Source organism: Pecten maximus, chromosome 3 (genome assembly GCF_902652985.1).
Source record: "Pecten maximus chromosome 3, xPecMax1.1, whole genome shotgun sequence".
NCBI classification, from domain to species: domain Eukaryota; kingdom Metazoa; phylum Mollusca; class Bivalvia; order Pectinida; family Pectinidae; genus Pecten; species Pecten maximus.
Window position 1 is genome coordinate 14,942,980 of NC_047017.1, and position 18,912 is coordinate 14,961,891.

The 18,912-nt window shown below is 36.3% G+C and overlaps 1 protein-coding gene across 1 annotated transcript in view; it reads left to right on the forward strand.

The window, feature by feature from the left end:
* The first annotated feature begins 17,661 nt into the window (after positions 1–17,661).
* LOC117323321 (delta-like protein D) overlaps positions 17,662–18,912 on the forward strand; it is a 99,268-nt gene continuing 98,017 nt past the window's right edge. The window contains exon 1 of the mRNA XM_033878461.1: positions 17,662–17,789. The gene's annotated coding sequence lies outside the window, so the exon portion shown is untranslated. The remainder of the gene's footprint in view (positions 17,790–18,912) is intronic.

The window sequence follows — 18,912 nt, forward strand, 5'->3', positions numbered from 1 at the left end:
TATCTGACTGGCTTTGTTTCTTATAGTCAATAAAAACAACAAGTTTTTGTAGACACTAGCAATTAGATGAGTAGCTTGGTTTGTCCTGGTAAAAAATTGTAGTTATGCAGTGTCATCAATACGTTGTATTATTAGCATCAATGACCCAATTTTCAAAGTCACATTAGTTAAGTGTTCCAACTTTAAATCTATGCTTCACGTGATGAACATAAGTGAACAGGTTCGAGATGCAGGTCCAATATGCCATAATAAAAAAAGCTAAATAATCTTGAACTTACCCTTTAAAAAGGGATATACAAGTGTACATGTACAATTATCGACTTTTTAGCCCACCATCATCAGATGGTGGGCTATTCAAATCGCCCTGCGTCCGTGGTCCGTCGTCCGTCCGTCCCTCCGTCCGTCCCTCCGTCCGTAAACAATTCTTGTTATCACCATTTCTCAGAAAGTACTGAAGGGATCTTTCTCAAATTTCATATGTAGGTTCCCCTTGATGCCTAGTTATGCATATTGCTTTTTGAGACCAATCAGAAAACAACATGGCCGACAGGCAGCCATCTTGGATTTTGACAATTGAAGTTTGTTATCGCTATTTCTAAGAAAGTACTGAATGGATCATTCTCAAATTTCATATGAAGGTTCCCCTTGGTGCCTAGTTATGCATATTGCGTTTTGAGACCAATCGGATAACAACATGGCCGACAGGCAGCCATCTTGGATTTTGGCAATTGAAGTTTGTTATCGCTATTTCTGAGAAAGTACTGAAGGGATCTTTCTCAAATTTCATATGTAGGTTCCCCTTGGTGCCTAGTTATGCATATTGCAATTTGAGACCAATCCGAAAACAACATGGCCGACAGGCAGCCATCTTGGATTTTGACAATTGAAGTTTGTTATCACTATTTCTGAGAATGTACTGAATGGATCTTTCTGAAATTTCATATGTAAGTTTCCCTTGGTGCCTAGTTATGCATATTGCGTTTTGAGACCAATCTGAAAACAACATGGCCGACAGGCAGCCATCTTGGATTTTGACAATTGAAGTTTGTTATCGCTATTTCTGAGAAAGTATTTAAGGGATCTTTCTCAAATTTCATATGTAAGTTTCCCTTGGTGCCTAGTTATGCATATTGCGTTTTGAGACCAATCTGAAAACAACATGGCCGACAGGCAGCCATCTTGGATTTTGACAATTGAAGTTTGTTATCACTATTTCTGAGAAAGTATTTAAGGGATCTTTCTCAAATTTCATACGTAAGTTTCCCTTGGTGCTTAGTTATGCATATTGCGTTTTGAGACCAATCAGAATTCAACATGGCTGACATGCAGCCATCTTGGATTTTGACAATTGAAGATTGTTATCGCTATTTCTGAGAAAGTACTTAAGGGATCTTTCTCAAATTTCATATGTAGGTTCCCCTTGGTGCCTAGTTATGCATATTGCAATTTGAGACCAATCTAGAAAACAACATGGCTGACATGCAGCCATCTTGGATTTTGACAATTGAAGTTTGTTATCGCTATTTCTGAGAAAGTACTGAATGGATCTTTCTGAAATTTCATATGTAGGTTCCCCTTGGTGCCTAGTTATGCATATTGCAATTTGAGACCAATCGGAAAACAACATGGCCGACAGGCAGCCATATTGGATTTTGACAATTGAAGTTTGTTATCACTATTTCTGAGAATGTACTGAATGGATCTTTCTGAAATTTCATATGTAAGTTTCCCTTGGTGCCTAGTTATGCATATTGCGTTTTGAGACCAATCTGAAAACAACATGGCCGACAGGCAGCCATCTTGGATTTTGACAATTGAAGTTTGTTATCGCTATTTCTGAGAATGTACTGAATGGATCTTTCTCAAATTTCATAAGTAGGTTCCCCTTGGTCCCTTGTATTGCATTTTTGGACCAGTTTGTCAACAAACAGCCATTATCGTTAAATCTCAAATTTCTTATATAGCTAGGATTCCCTTGTTTGAAAAGTACTGGAGGGATGTCTCAATTTGCACAGATTAGTAAAATGAAGGGAAAAGTAGAGAAAAGATCAATCTGACATGGAACCTATGAAGATCATTCAATGGTGGGCGCCAAGATCCCTCTGGGATCTCTTGTTGAAGGTTGATTTGAGAATTTGTTAACCTGAGACATATGTGATAGTCCCAAAAGGCAAAAAAGTTTCAAACAATCAGAAAAAAGCAAAAATGGTAATTCCATGAAAGAACTTTTCAAAGACAGGAAGTTGAAGGACCAATGTGTATTTTCTTCAGGAGATTGTCTAACGATTAACTGGCCGGCATGATTATAGAATTTTCTGTTGCAGGTGATAACAATGGTATAGAATATTAGAACTTGGTGAGAAACAGATTTACTGCAGTATTTTACTGGGTATAAGCTCAGGGGGCTTAGTGCATTGAAAATGGTAAAAGTGGCGGTCGGGCTTATGCCCCGGGATATCAGCGTACTTATTGCAGGGATGAAAATTCTGGTAGCCATCTTGGATTATAATTAAGATGTTGGCCAAATCTACATGTGCATATACAATTAAAGTGTTTTATAAAAATAATGTGATGCATTATTAATGTTCAGTTCACATCATGACACAACGTTACAGATGATATTTAAAGACACAATTAAGTTATGAGGTAGCCAGGAAAACATTCGATTTACTCCAAATGTTATGTATAAAACTTTCTCTACAATCATAAAATGTAAAAATGACTGTGACACTAAGAAAGATTGTCTTGGATATCTTCAGTGTTACATGTACACTTTATTATCAGAGCCTTGTCGATTAAACATTTAAAAGTAGAGGATGAGCGTGTCTCTGAAAATTGACATATGCAGTGATAATATTGAAAATAAGGGGTGGGGGCTTATTCACAAAGCATGAGCTTATACCCAGTAAAAAATTCAGTAAAGGAAATTGATTTGGTTTGAATTCAGTTGCCTGTTCAGAGCCATGGCAAGGTCATTTGGGGTCAAATTGTAAACAATTTGGATATTAAATGTAATGGTACAATTTCTCACACTTTCTCGGGTCATGATGCTCGGAAGATATTCAGTGCCTGGGAAGATTTGAGGAATGGCACCGACAAATCACACTGTCGCATCGTCTTGACAACTGGACCATGACGATGAGAATTTGCTTAATTACTCGTTGATGAATGATAAAGAAAGTTTAATGACCGAAATGGTAGATAAAATGGAACCATTTCTGAAATATGGATCATTGTTGTCATGCTCCAGTCAACCATGGAGACCACAAAGGCCCATGTGGAACTGTGAGTTGTAATAAAAGCTGTCTTCTTTCTAGGATGCCTGTCTTCATATGACCATACATGCCATACCTCCCGGCGTGAGACAAAATCTCCCTTATTTTCAAGTCATTTATTTCCTCCCGGCAGGAGAGCCAAAATTCCCGTATTTTGTAATTCCCTCCGGTATTTTTGCCGACGCCATTTTTGTTTACAATACAGTGTTTTTCTCGCGAGATTTGGCTAAATTTAGCAATCACGTGATCCATCTGTTCACGTGATCACTCAATCAAAATGGCGCCTGTTGGACACGGCTTTCACACGAAGCTCTGGCTAGTGTTATGTTTACGCTAGAATATCTATCACCATGAAATAAAGGCAAGTCGCTTACAAACAATTTTAACCCCCTTAGCTAACAGACTTGAATTATGGTTTGTTTTCTTTTAGGACCATACTTTGATGATGGTAATTGATACAGAGTCTGGTCAGACGCAAAATCACACGTGTTTTTCATTTACCATGTGTATCGTTGATCAGTGATAGCAAGATGAAATCCGATAATTTCTTTTAGAAAACTATCAAAATTAGCACATCTGTTGGTCGTTACAAAGTGGTCAATCATGGTGTTTACAATGACTGTACAGTCCATGACAGAGACAATATACAAAATCTAGAATGATCGTGATAAGATTTACTGCAGTCTCCTAACATTAACATCTTCCGTTCTCATAATTTCATGTATACACTTGCACACTTGGAATATTTTTATATCTAAATGGTCCAACATAAGGTATCCCACAGGACATTTCATGGTGATTTTTACAACTGATGTGTTCCCTCGGAGTGGATCAAGCTTTCTAATTTTAAGAAAATCCAAACTGATAAATGAATAACTTGCTTGTCTTAATCTTTAGCTACATGTAATTATAATATACCCTTTTCAAATGCTGTTATGCAATGTGCATAAAGCTGTGAAACTTTTTGTGTTACATAAAAAAAATCGGAAAAAAATTCATATAATCAGAATCTGAATGTATACTTATTGCATTTTTTACCTTATACAACTTTTTGTTGTTTGCATATACAATATGATTAATATCTAAAATAAATACAAATATTCTTTATCACTTTCAAAATTAGTTAATTGCTAAAAAATTGAGTAAAAATGTCGATATTTATTGTCGCGCACAAATCTCCCTTATTTTAGGCAAAATTCCCTTAAAATAATCATCAATCTCCCTTATTGGTCTCCCAAAAATATGGCATGTATGTATGACCTTAAATTTTGCGAGGACATTAAATACCAAACAAACCAACTTCATTCCCATAGGCCCATTGTGATGTGAAGTAAGAACTCTCCTGTAATGAAGATATGTAAAGTGTCCATCGCACCATCCGCTATGTAATGCATTAATGCATCATTGATGTGGGAGCTAAACAACTCTAATTAACAAGGCTAATTTCACGGTTTGTCGACCATGACATTCTGTCTCCAAGATGTGTCCGCCCCATTGGGATGAAAGCAGGGTTGGGCTGGGAAACTTAACTTTCCATCTATAATGTACGACCATTACTGCTGCTAAATTATCGTGTATCTATTTGACTACATGTTGAAAACAAAAATCATATCCTCCAATTTATGTTGTAAATGTGTCGGTTACACCTGTAATCTGTAAGCCTTTGGAGATCATATTGATACACCTGGAGTTTCGTACCGTTTAGGTGGATCGACTGAATTAATTAGCTATTGTAAATGTTTACTCGACACAAACACAGAATAAATCAATTTGCATATTTGATTAGAATACTATTAGGTCTGTTATTCTGAATAATGATTTTATGCCAGTTGCATTAATGAGCCGTTTTTAACCATTTTTATTGGCATTTAACATAACTAAAACACATTAGAACAAGTAAAATATTTGGGTATTCGGGTAATATGCAGATGATACATGTATTTGCAGCTGAATGGTTCATGAAATTCTCTTTATTTAGTCAGTGAGGATAAGACTTCACCATTATGCAACTACACTTTAAAAATAAAGATGTTAAAGTATAGGAGTCAAATTTACTAAAACAAAATCTTCAAATGATGTTTGAATTAAAATTATGCTGGTTGCAGTAGTGATATATTTCTCAAAATATATATATATTTTCCCCTTAAACTTAAGGTCAGACTATAATGAAAAGGTTTTAATTCATTTGGAAGGAAGTGCTTGCATCAGTGTTGATCGAGCTACCATGATTATAGTGAGGACTATTAGAAGTTGAGATATTTGAATGACATTGGAATAATATTTTTTTTGTTATTTAACAACACTTTAAGTAGTAGGGGTCATTATGCTTAAAAGGAATCTTCATGTAGATTCTAATAATCCAAAAACTAAAATAATCATATATTCATTCATAACTGACTTTTATGTTCACCAGATCAAATCCTTAAATCTTCAAATTGCTTCTAAACATAAATAAAACCAATGTCTTGATGGAACGTATAGGGAATGTAGAAATTACTTTGAAACTAAAACTAGATATTGGTCATGGAAGTAAAAGTCTGTTATAATAAAGTTGAGATATAAATCATAAAAAATGAAAACAAAGCTAACGGAGGACATTGTAATAGAGTGCATCTATTATTCCAATATTGATTTGGAGTATACCGAGGAACAAAGCTGTACAGTATATGCTGTATATACGACTAATTCACGGTAGAGAGGATTGATTTCTCTCTCCCAATAGTGCACTTAAGTTTTAAGTACCCAAGAAAACAGAACAATAATATATTGTGAGAGTTATTGTGTTTTTATTACCATAATGTAGACATTCTTCCTGAACGATGTCTCCCACATGCCAACCAACGCGTACTGCTGATTATATACTGTCCGTTGTCACTTGAGTCGAAGAAATGATTTTTTCCTCGTTATGACCAACAGGTACTTCTAGTATCGAGCGTAAGTCTCTGCCTTTTATGACAAAGAATGATGGGTCCCTCACCACAACCAATAGGTACTGCGAACGTACTCTGTATCTCCCTCACCACAACCAATAGGTACTGTAAACGTACTCTGTATCTCCCTCACCACAACCAATAGGTACTGCGAACGTACTCTGTATCTCCCTCACCACAACCAATAGGTACTGCGAACGTACTCTGTATCTCCCTCACCACAACCAATAGGTACTGCGAACGTACTCTGTATCTCCCTCACCACAACCAATAGGTACTGCGAACGTACTGTGCCCCTCACCACAACCAACTGGTCTGCCAAGTGCACACTGCTTTTTTTACAAGTCGAAGAAATGATATTTCTTTTGTCACAAACAAAGATACTGTCTGTTGATTAAAATTTCTGAAACAATTTGTATTATTAGTCGATAATGAAAGATGAGGATGGGAGTAGTTTGGTAGATACCGTATAAAGGTCATGGTCCATCCTTTGAACTTGTCACCATCAAACCCTCTTGTTTGTTGGCCCAAATTGTACTTACATGTACATGGTCTTAATGGAGAGAAGACTGTAGATTTTGGGAAACATCAGGTCAGGCATTAATCCTGCTTTTTCGACCAAAGGGAAGCATACATGGTCTTAATAGGGAGAATATGGTAGACTGGGGAAAACCAACATGGTCAGGGATATATGAGGATTGGTGTGCAGGGGGACACCAACATGGTCAGGGATATATGAGGATTGGTGTGAAGGGGGACACCAACTTGGTCAGGGATATATGAGGATTGGTGTCAAGGGGGACACCAACATGGTCAGGGATATATGAGGATTGGTGTCAAGGGGGACACCAACATGGTCAGGGATATATGAGGATTGGTGTGAAGGGGGACACCAACATGGTCAGGGATATATGAGGATTGGTGTCAAGGGGGACACCAACATGGTCAGGGATATATGAGGATTGGTGTCAAGGGGGACACCAACATGGTCAGGGATATATGAGGATTGGTGTGAAGGGGGACACCAACATGGTCAGGGATATATGAAGATTGGTGTGAAGGGGGACACCAACATGGTCAGGGATATATGAAGATTGGTGTGAAGGGGGACACCAACATGGTCAGGGATATATGAGGATTGGTGTGAAGGGGGACACCAACATGGTCAGGGATATATGAGGCCAAAGTCAAGGAGACACCAACAGCCAGGATAATTTGAGGATTGGTGTCGGCCAAGGTCATATGAGGACAGGTGTCAAGGGAGACACCAACAGCCAAGGTCATATGAGGACAGGTGCCAAAGGGACACTAACAGCCAAGGTCATATGAGGACAGGTGTCAAAGGGAGACACCAACAGCCAAGGTCATATGAGGACAGGTGTCAAAGGGACACCAACAGCCAATGTCATATGAGGACAGGTGTCAAAGGGACACCAACAGCCAGGGTCATATGAGGACAGGTGTCAAGGGAGACACCAACAGCCATGGTCATATGAGGACAGGTGTCAAAGGGACACCAACAGCCAAGGTCATATGAGGACAGGTGTCAAAGGGACACCAACAGCCAGGGTCATATGAGGACAGGTGTCAAGGGAGACACCAACAGCCATGGTCATATGAGGACAGGTGTCAAAGGGACACCAACAGCCAGGGTCATATGAGGACAGGTGTCAAAGGGACACCAACAGCCAGGGTCATATGAGGACCAGTGTCGAGGAGACACTAACAGCAAAGGTCATATGAGGACAGGTGTCAAAGGGACACCCAACAGCCATGGTCATATGAGGATGGTGTGAAGGGGGACACCAACAACCAGGGTCATATGAGGATGGTGTGAAGGGGGACACCAACAACCAGGGACATATGAGGATAATGTCAAGGGGGACACCAACATCCAAAGTCATATGAGGACAGGTGTCAAAGGGACACCAACAGCCATGGTCATATGAGGATGGTGTGAAGGGGGACACCAACAACCAGGGTCATATGAGGATGGTGTGATGGGGGACACCAACAACCAGGGACATATGAGGATAATGTCAAGGGGGACACCAACATCCAAAGTCATATGAGGACAGGTGTCAAAGGGACACCCAGCAGCCATGGTCATATGAGGATGGTGTGAAGGGGGACACCAACAACCAGGGACATATGAGGATAATGTCAAGGGGACACCAACAGCAAGAATCATATGAGGATGGTGTCAAGGGGACACCAACAGCCAGGGTCATATGAGGACAGGTGTCAAGGGAGACACCAACAGCCAGGGTCATATGAGGATGGATGTCTAGTGGTCACCAATATCCAGGGTCATATGGGACAGTCTCAAGGACACACCATTTAGAGAAAGACACATTTAAAGCAGAGAAAGTAGGAGCAGGTATTGATGGAAACGAAAGGATAAGATCAAGAATATTCTTTAGTAAACACTGGAAAATAATTCTACAATTGACACCCACAAAACCTGATGTAACCAGTTTCTGGAGAAACCTCCATCAAGCCTCCTTACAAAATTCTACATCTGACAAGCCATGTTTCAGTTTGTTCAACTGTTTTATTGAGAATCATGTAACAAGTTTGTGGAGAAACTTCAAACAAGCCCTTTCACAAATTCTACAACTGACAAGTGCTCTTAAAGATAGTACAACTGACAGAGAGAGCCATCTGATAGATTCTAGAGGTCTTCAGACAAGCCCTTTAACAACTTCTCCAATTAACATAGGAGACCTGTGTAACAAGCTTCAGGACAAATAACAGACAAGCCAGATTCTGCAATAAGCAATGGCGTTACCATTTTCTACAGCAAAAATCTACAATACAATTCCACTTAAGACTACCACACTAGCACGCTCTGGAGGAACATTACTCAGGCTCTATCTATCAGTCAATCTGGTCTGAAAAATTGCAGTGATGCACCAGTTAGATTGGTTACAAATGTCACCAAAATAACTGTTTATAGATGGCGATCAATACTTGCAGACACCGCTTCCTGAATTTAATCAAACACCCTTGGGAAGAGGAAATAATCACTGGTTGAAAAAAACAACTTGATATAAGTAAACCTGCTTAGGGTGTGTCTAGTGTAAATCATTTGTTTATTGAATTAGCCTTTACTAAATAACTTTCGAAAAGCGTGGCTTTGAGAATTTCCTGGAAAGCCAGACAAATGTCAGAGTGTGTATGAGATCGTTTGCAGACAATCTGTAGGATGTCTGGGGCTATGCCGCTAACCATTCTTGCGAGTCTCATGTGTGTAATTCCGTCGAGACGCCTTACAATTTATGAATGAAATTAGACGCGAAAACATCAATTTCTGTCTGAAAGATGCTCTTTTACGCTTTAAGTACACACAGGGATAGTATAGCAGGAATACCAAGTGTTGCCAGGAAGAATCAATAATAAGGAGTTTGGTCTCCGGGGGAAACACCGCTCTGTAGCGCCCCCTGGTGTTCCGTCGTGGTAAGACTGTATATGTGACACTGGATTGGCTGGGTCTATGGTGTGATCATCTTCCGAGACTGTCTACCCCCGGTCAGACATGGTCAGAAGAAACAAAAGCCATAATCTACGTTCTTGAAGGACAAATGACATTGACAACATAGTGACGATCAAGCGCAGACGAGCAACCGTTCTGTTCTGGTAAGTTGTACAACTTTAACGCTTTCTAAAACTTTTTTGAAATTTTGTAGCTATTGATGTGCTGTTTAAAATCTGTCTTTATTATGTTAATAGGTGAGAATGAAATTTCCATAGAAAATGTATCATCATAGACTACAGACATTTAAAATACTTTTATTTGCTATAAAGGAGGAAGATTTATTTCTAATGGCCTCTATAATGTTAATATTCTCTTTGATAGCTAATTGTTAGCAAAACAGCCTGTAATTCTTAACCTTTGAATGAGGTAATTTTTTGGTGTTATAAAATGAGAATTACCACCTGCTCACGAAGAATTATTGTTTATGGAGTGGCCTCTATAGATATTGTTTGTTTGTCTGTTTATTTGATTTGCTTACCACCCAGAGCACAGCTAGGTACGTTCATTTTGAGGTGGGCTCTCCTTGTAGTAGTTGGTTACTACCTCACTGAACAACGGCCCATGGCATGCCATCCAGAGCAATTGGGATGAAGTGTCTTGACCAAGGACACAACCTCGACAGGAAAGACCGGTCCCTTTATATACAGGTATTAGATTTTAAAATTATGGTCTGTATAGACGGGTGTTACATATTAATATTATGGTGTTTTAAGACAGGTGTTGGTTATAACGATGATGGTCTTCATAGACAGGTGTTAGACATTAAAATTGTCTTTATAGACAGGTGTTACATATGAATATTATGGTGTTTTTAGACAGGTGTTGGTTATAAAGATGATGGTCTTCATAGACAGGTGTTGGTTAGAAAGATGATGGTCTTTATAGACAGGTGTTAGACATTAAAATGGTCTTTATAGACAGGTTTTCAATTTTTAAAAAATATGGTCATTGCAGACAGGTAATAGTTTTTAAAAATTGGGGACGCTATAGACAGGTGTTTGTTATAAAAATGGTGGTCTTGTAGACAGGTGTTTTTATAATTGTGGTCTTTATAGACAGGTGTTCGTTATAAAATTATGGTCATTATAGGATTTTTAGGTACTTAAATTACTTCTACATAAATCTAAATAGTTGTAAAATGTTTATCAATAAAATTTGAGATTTCAGTCCATTTATTGATTTCTTCATTTTAAATTAGGTATGTCAAGCACTTTTTGGTCTCCTATAATGATATATGGACCATCTTAATTGAACGTAATAAACTCTTTTTAAAGGTTACCGTGGTAACTGTCAACTGATAAAGCATGTTTTATTGACCAGAGTAAAGAAAATCTTTACAAAACTCCTGGAAGAAGAAGAAAAAAGTGATAAATTACTACTTGATTTCTTCTTTATAGGGACGCCACTTGGGCAACTCACTAGGCGGGCTCATTACTTAATTGGACAAAATTAACACCAATTATTGGTGATACTGGTAATATTGATGGTGGTTGGTAATCATTATCAGCACAAGTTTCATCAAATCTATCCATACCTACCCTACTGGTTGTCTGGCATCCAAACTAAAAATAAATCAAGCAGCATCAAAGTTGTTTTTTTGGGGTGTTTTTTTTTCAAAAAAAAAAAAAAAAGTGAAAGGTTCTATCATTCATTTTGTATGAATATGCTTCAATTTTCTGTATTTTTTTTTTTTTTTTGCATATTTATAAAAAAAAGATATGTATTCATGCAAACTTTTCAACAGTATTTGAGATGTTATCAGTACCAGTTCAGACTTCAGTTGTATTTTATATTGGAACTTTGATATTAAGGCACTAAATATCTCTAATGTAAAAGTTTTAGAGATTTTTTATTTAATTACTTTTATATACAAATGGATTGTTTTGGGTAAATTAGGTTGGGTGGCACAGTGGTAGCATGCCTTTCACCTACAATTATTTTAGGTGGCAGAGGTTTGATTCCCTGATCGAACATGAAAAGCTATAGAGTTATCTGCCCATGAAACCACATAGATTTCCCCCGGATACTCCAGGTACTCTGTTTTCCTCCTACAGTAAGACCCCTTATGTGCTTCCATCTGGGCAACCAAGCATAATCCATATAAGTTGCTTAAACTTGTTACCTAATTGTTTTAAATAAAGTTTACATTTATATTACTTTGACAGAGCCTGGATCTCTGCCATCTGTAGTCCTGGTGCTGCCACCTGGACCTTATCTACAGAGCCAGTCCTGGTGCTGCCACCTGTGGTCCTGTCAGTCTCGTTAGAAACAGGTAAGTCTATTGTAGAACATGTACACAGGTGTCAACTTCATCACCACCATCCATGCCGAACATTAGTGCTATTACCCACGCCCAACAGTCAGCCACCGTATCCTATAAAAGCTGACTGTTGACTAAGTCAATAAAGTGTGTTGCTCCTCAACAATTTATAGTTTTCAATGAATTTCTGTCAGATCATTGATGAAATATTACTTTGTAACTGGATTTTATTGGCAATAAATTTAAACAAATGCAATATTAAGTGCATTAGGGTAAAGCTGGCACAGGAAAATTCAGATTTTAGGACAGTGTCACTTTCATTTCATTTTTTGTGCTTTTCTTCTCTACAGAAAATTGTGACCTGGAATGTAGAGATTTTAAGCTCAATTTTGGTAGTTGAAACAAATTAAACATAAAATGAGGAAAAGAAGCTGCTGCTTGGAGCAAAACTAGGACCTTTGCTCTAGTATAAATCTACGCTTAAACAATACTGCTGTCATGATATTATGAATGAACATCATCAAAATGAGTGATGAATGTCTTGCTATGGAAGGTAACTCTTAACCCTTTCACCCCTTCTGACCATATTGGACTTCAAATGATGAATGAATGGCAGAGTCCATTAATGTTTCTTAGGGTTGAAAGGGTTAACCAGGAAAAACACTCTTCAGGATTCTACAGGAAGTTTGATGTGATGTTTATTTTTAAAAATATCCAAATTTCTGATTTTTGTACTTGGATGTCAAAATTAGAGTATGTATCATGTGAGGGGATAAAGATTATAAGGTTAAAGTTAGTGACATATAATTAAAATGAGCCAGTTAACATTTCAATTCTCACATCAATTTATACCGCCATAGCTGTACTGGCTTAATTTTTTGCATGATTTGTGAAAATAATTCAATCATAGTTTTATCATTCCGACCCTTATTACTAAAAGATTTCAAAAGCAAAAGGATAATGGTTGGTTTGTTTTAGAATATGTTAGTATATTTGTCTATGCTTATGGTCGTCAATTTGTATTACCTAAAAATGCTTAGGAAATATGTTAAGGTCACCTTAGACAAATCAACTCTCAAGTGCCCTATTGTGACCTCCTTTTGTCTGGTGGTATCCTGCGTCCGTCACCCATCAAACAATTCACATATTCGACTTCTGATTAACCAAGAGGCCCAGGGCCATGATATTAGGGGCCAGTAGCTTACTGGAATAAAGGGTAATAAAGGTTCTTCAAATGAATGACCTTGACTTACTCTCAAGGTCACAGGGGTAAGATAACCAAGAGGCCCAAGATCACAAAAGTTGACCTGTAGCATGCTGGGTTAGGGCCACCAAAATTGTTCAATTGTATGACCTTGACCTATTTTCAAGTTCACAAAGGTGAAAAGTTTTTTAAGCTTTAAAAAACATTCTTCTGAATAACCAAGAAGCCCATAGCCATGATATTGGGAAAGTTTTATACTTAGATGAAGGGCTCCCAAAGATATTCAAATGAATGACCTTGATATACTTTCTAGGTCACAGAGATCAAACACATTAAAGTATAAATGACTTCTCTATCACCAAGAGGCCCAAGGTCATGATATTGGAACAGTGGCATGCTTTGATAACAGAATAAAAATGTTGTTCAATTGAATGAGCTAACTTCAAGGTCACAGTGGTCAAATGTGTTAAATTCTTATTTTAAAAACAACCAAAACATCAACTATCGGTATGTATTTCAGAACTCAAGACGACTGTTAACGCTCATTGGCCTCTTGATAGGAAGCATATCTAATTGATTTTACAGCAAATAAGTTATAAACTGATGTCATTTACAGTTGTTTGTTGGAACTGTAGCATGAAGGTAACATTTGTTTTATTACCTTACTTGTTCTACAGACCTATATCAGGTCTATGTTTGTTTATCCGAATGTATGTACATTATGATCCATGTCCATGTTTGTTCGAACAATTGTTCAACTGAGATACTGCAATATGCCTATAGGCGGCTATAAAAAAAAAATTGTCATCAAAATCCAAAATTGTCTCCCCTGTGTAAAACAGAAGATATATGATGCTTGTTTTTTGGGTTTGGTCCCCCGATTGGACATGAAAAAGTATAGGGTCACCTGCCCAACCATGTGGGTGTTTTTCTGGGTACTCTGGTTTTTTCCCACAGTAATATAAGACCCGGACCAACTATCACGCGCTTCCATCCGGGCCAACAAGGGTGATTAATAAAAGTTGGTATAACTTGTTTTTGTTGTAAAATAAATAAAGATTTCATTTTAAGTTTCTATATGCTTTTGAAGAAATTATTAGATTCCAATAATACTTGTTTTAGTCTCTATCGAAAAACCCTAGCTGGCTCAAGTTCAATATTCTACCATGAATATTTGATTAGGTTGTAATCTGATTTGATATATAGTTTCTGAATTATTGTTACTGAGGGAATTCATTGAAACTAAGCCACTGATTCCTGTTTTAATTGCCTGGTAAAAAATCACAAATATTAAATGAGACTGCTGTCTGATTGGCTGGTATTTTCTGGGTGTAAAGTTTTGAAAAGTTATCAAATTTTAATTAAAGCTGTCTGCATGGTCACAGTCACTTAAAACAAAATTCCCTCGCTTAAATCTAATGGTCCGTAAAATTTATGCATATTTAATGAGGTTGCTGCCACAATTTTACTGATGTTTTTTGATAGCTGAAAGATCTGTTAAAAGATTTCTATGAAAGGAATTATCAGATTATAGTAAAACCTGCCAAGTTTGCATTTTACTGTCCCTAATCTGCTGGTGCAGACAGATTCTAGACCAATACATGAATATTGAATGAGGCTGATGTGTTCTGAAGAGTGATGTACAACTGCACTAAATACATCATTTTACATTATTCCATCATCATCAGTTACATTAGAATCCACAACCATAAATGTCCTGATTATTAGCCCAGCCAGTGTGTTGAAGTTTTTGTTTTTAGACGATATAAAGGATTCCTGCTGAAGTATTATGAAACTTTGTTATCAAATTTTCACTTTACGATATGATTTAATGAACAGCAGTTACATTTATTTACAGCTTAAAATGTAAATTTGTAAAATATTTTTTAAAAAATCAGTTCAAATTCAGATTAAGAAGAAACTTTTCGGTTTTTTTTTCTTTCATTTTTTTTTTTTCTCTATTTTTTCCTTCTTTTTTTCGTTTTTTTTTTTTTTTTAAATACGGTGGTAAAGATGAACTCTATAGTTTCTAATGTACCTTGAACACATTTTGTACTGTAAATATCTACTGCCATGGAATAACTAGGCTAAGGTATGTAACATGATCAAAATCAATAACGACTTTTAATTAAACCTGTCAAAAATCAAAGCTGGCGAGTTAATTATATTTTTGAAAAGATTTTTTTTTTTAAATATTCAATTTATTTTCATCTTATTCAAGTAGCGGAGGGAATTTTTATACAGGAGATACTAGCTTTTTTACCACTGGTTATATTGTCTGATGAAATTGATAACATCGGCACAGCTCTTTGAAGTCAAACAATTTTCATAACACGCCATGATCAATATCATTATTGAGCTAATGAAATGGGGATAGCTTTGAGTTTACACCCTGCATTGAACAAACAAAATATCTATGAAACAGACCGTTAACTGTAATATAGACTAATATACATCCTAACACGTCTAATTATCTGTATTAAATACGTTTTTATGGGAAAATTTCAGTGTTTATTTAACTGTTTATCAAGATCTCAACAGCTACAGAGATGTGGTTCTGAAGGGGCAGTGTTAATGCATCCGTCCTTCACATATAGGTGACCAGTTTTGATTTTCCAATTGGACGTTATACTGGGATAACCTGTCGAATTACATGGTTTTTCTCCGGATACTTCTATTTCCTGTCACAGTAAGACTCCTTGCACCCTTCCATCAATGCCAAGAAGAGTAATTGATATAAGTTGATTATTACTTGTTTCACAATTGTTGTAAACTACATCAATAAAATTTAATTGTTCTTACAAAAGTCTGAATCCTATATCCACCTCATAGAATGTCAATAAGAGATTTTTTATTCACAGCCTGTATAATAGCACTAAAAAAGTAAGCATTTTCTGTCATTTCTACTGCATCATCCTGATACAGAGATTATAACAGAGTATATGTTTTGTTCAAGAACAGTTTCCAAAGCAGTTAGACATCTTGGAAAATTCTGTTGTATTTTTTTACGTTTCCAGGAATCAAACTCCAGCCATTTGTAAAGAACTTCCATCGTTGAATGACTCATGGATCAATCATTATTTTTATGTATAAATATTGGGGTCCTGTAGATGTTTTAAAGTTCTAAGGTCAGTGTAATTATAAAGCTTGATTTATAACAACCAGAGGTCCAATGTTAGTTAGTATGGAACAGTTACGGTAAGAAATATTTCTAGTAATATATATATATGCTCATTATCAAAAAAAAATCACCATTTCATAAACTATTAAAATATATGATGTTTTATCAAAATTTTACCCTGAAACCACATTTTTCCAATCGGAAACATATGTTACCAAGCCTAGATACTCTGCTGCGTGCAGTCCTTTAAAAATATGCATTGTTAGGTCCACTTAGAGCTATTGAACATAGTCAGGGATTCCAGATCTCATGATCGGTGTAGTTCAATAAATTTCATTTTAAGTTGTGACAGCAGTCGAGTTTTTAAAACATTATTAGGTTGGAGAGTCTGCAGTGTGTTGTTACTATGTGTTTGGATAGCTGTGATTTGATTTAAAGCTTTTTCGTGATTACATGTTTAAAAGACAATAAATTCTCCACAGTTGTCAGACAAACCTATCCCATCATGATATTAAACTTTAATTACAAAGTAATGGCTTTGGCTCTTCAGACATGTATCATAAATAAGTGTCATTTGCCATGGATGCATTTTATATAGTTGTTTGGAACTTCATGGTCGCTACATTTTGTATTTGAAGAGGACATAGAAAATACTGGAGTGGGAATTTATAATTACCATACAGTATATATCTCTCAAAAACAACAACTGCCAAGGTTTTAGTGCTAAAAACAAAACACAACGAAAGCCAAAAATAAATGTATATAAAAAAAAATTAAAAAAAATAAATGCCCAGAAATTCTAGTCTTTGAACTTAGATTCTATATTGATACATTTCTGATCCTATGCTTAAGCAATATTGCTTTTCAGGAATTTCAGGAATGGTAACTAAAATTTGCTTTATTGAAAAAAAAATGTGAATATCTTGTTAAGGGAAGTAACTCTGAGGAAGAAAAAAATAATTTGCTTTGAATTTCTTACATAAAGGGAAAATACTCTGAAAAAAAACATACAGCTCAATATCAGAACTCTTCTGTGTGATTATAACTTGTGCAGTATCACCTTACACCTTAAACTCTTTACCTTATTAGATTGACGTAGCCTTCTATTGTTTCAGTAGGATAAATTTGGACTTGATTGTCAGTGAATTGTCGATATGTTTTTTCTGATAGAGGCAGACATGTCCAATATTCAATTCTCTACCAATGCATTCAACAGAACCCATTTAACTATACATTATAAATTTGGAGTACTCATGTTGTGTTGTTTCAGTGTGTTTAGATAGCTGTAAATATTGACAAATGTGTTTTGTAGCTGCAGCTGTCAGACAGCCTTACAGCCCCTTATAACAGTGAGTCACACCTAGATTATACCATAGTGGACAGATCGCTTCACTGCACACCGTTAGCTCACCTGTCCAACATATATTGATGATTGACCACTGGCCAAGCCTCCTCTCTCAGGTAGGTTGGCATATTTTTTATTACCTGTATTGGTCAGTTAATTGTGTCCATGCACTACTGTGTTACATCTCCTAATCTGAACTGACCATCATTGATACCCTGGAGTGACCATCTCGATCATCACAATATTTCACCCCGGAGTTAAAAAACTCGGAAGATTAACATGATTTTATGTGATCATTAACTGAAAGTGTGTGTGTGTTTATGCTTATCCGTCTGTGATTTTTACCTGTTCTACTCAACACAAGGTAGGTCTTATCGCATGCTAATCAGCTTTTCTTAGAAAATTATTCCAAAAAATGTTTTAGATCCACTTCGACATTGTGTTATTGACGGCAACAACTCAGACATCCAAGCAGGGTCTCGGAAACAAATCAATATTGCATAGAAAACATCTTAACCATGCATTCACATGACTTTCTACATTAATGAAGTTTTTTTTTCATAAACAAAAATGTTCCAGTAATTTCTTTTCATCATATTTCAGTCTACAATAGTATAAGAATTACCACTGTAAGCAGGAATTCTACAAAAAACATTGTATTATTAAACAAATATATGAAGATGAGGTATTGTCAGTCGATAGAATCACATTTCAATGGTAATTTCTTGCAATAATGTTTAAAAATTCAGCGAAAGGCAATTTGCAATTGTAATTAAAACTCATTGATATATGCTGACTCAACATGTTCTAAAAAATTCCTTACGATACAAATGGATTCAGTTATTTTCATTATAATACCACAACACTCAGAACTTCACAATGTCAATTAAGCCTTGAGCTTTAAGATCCCGCCTTATAAAAATGTCCACCTCTGTTTCCTTGGCTGCTTTTAACCCCATAGAAATAATGAACTATACTCTTCATTTAAGGTTTTTGCAAATTTTCTCTTCCTGAAATATGATAGAGGACTTCCAAATAAATTGCTGTAGGGATTTACCCACGATGTCCTATTGAACAGTTTTTAAACCTTATGTCCTCATGGAGAAATTTGTCTTCCAATTTTTCTGTTTCTGTGAATTTTTCCAATTGCACAAATCTCCAGTTCCATCATCATTATGCCATCATCATATCTGACATAATTCTATTGAGCGAAAACCTTTTTAAAAGTATGGCTAATAT